The following is a 1,404-nucleotide window of genomic DNA, read 5'->3' on the forward strand; positions in this document are numbered from 1 at the left end:
TCGATAGAGGAGTTACATACTTATATAAAAAATCGCCTCTAAACAATCAGAGGTATGGAGGATATACTTTATATGGCACCAATCTAAGTGATTTTCACTGCTATGTTATCGGTATGTAAACGGGTAACACACTTTATTGGGTTTAGTTTCCTACATAAAGGAGATATATCGCAAAAACTGGTATCTGAACAATCAGTGCTATAGGAGATAAAGCTTATACAGCATAGATTTTGACGATTTTCTCAGTAGACTTTGTATTATTATTTATAAAATATCTTACGAAATTTATCGGTTTTAGCTGTTCAAATAAAGGAGTTTTACAGTAAAATCCCATATCTGAACAATCAGATGTATGGAAGATATATGTTGTAGTCATCCGATCCTTGTTATTTTCACTGTAAGTATTCTGTTGATAATGAGTGAAAATGGTGCGAAATTTCATGTTCCTAGCTGCATAAATGGAGGAGATATGATAAAAGACCTCATATCTGAACAATCAGTTGTATGGGGTCTGCAGGTTATAGTGACCCGATCTTCGTTATTTTCACTGTAAGTCTTCTGCTGAAAGCAGCGCGAAATTTCATGGTCCCAGCTAAATAAATGGATGAATTATAACGAAAAATCTCATATCTGAACAATCAGTTGTATGGGAGCTATAGGTTATAGTTGTCCGATCTTTTTAATTTTCACTGTAAGTTTTCTGTTGATAATTATTGAAAACAGTGCGGAATTTCCTGTTCCCAGCTATATAAATGGACGAGTTATAAAGAAAAATTTTATATCTGAACAATCAGTTGTATGGGAGCTATAGGTTATAGTGAACCGATCTTTGTAATTTTCACTGTAAGCATTCTGTTAATGGGTGCAAGTGCTGCGAAATTTCATGTTAGTAGCTGCATAAATGGAGAAGTTATAACGAAAAATCTCATATCTGAACAATCAGTTGTATGGGAGCTATATGTTATAGTGGTCCGATTCTTCCGGTTCCGACAAATGATTAATAGATTATAAAAATACACCCACCTACCAAATTTGATCCGGATATCTCGAAAACTGGGAGACTAGAATGCATACAAACAGACGGACAGACGGACAGACGGACATGGATAAATCAACTCAGCTCGACGTTCTGATCATATAAGTATACATAAACTTTTCCCGCCAAATTAACTATTTTTTAACTTCCCCTCCAAACAGTTTTACTGCTTTGAGGTTGAACTCAATTCTATTGAAAAGAGCGCGGGTACTTATTTTCCCGTATTCAACCAGGAACGGCCGTCAGCCACCACACATCGTCCGTACTCTCGTCCGCTCTACATTTGTACATATCCATAAAAAAATAATAATAAATCAAACCTATTTGACAAGGGACTAATTTTTCGTTGGTTTATTTATTTTATCGCT

The sequence above is a fragment of the Rhagoletis pomonella genome, unplaced genomic scaffold (genome assembly GCF_013731165.1).
Source record: "Rhagoletis pomonella isolate Grant_MI unplaced genomic scaffold, Rhpom_1.0 Rhpom_scaffold_00195, whole genome shotgun sequence".
NCBI lineage: Eukaryota > Metazoa > Arthropoda > Insecta > Diptera > Tephritidae > Rhagoletis > Rhagoletis pomonella.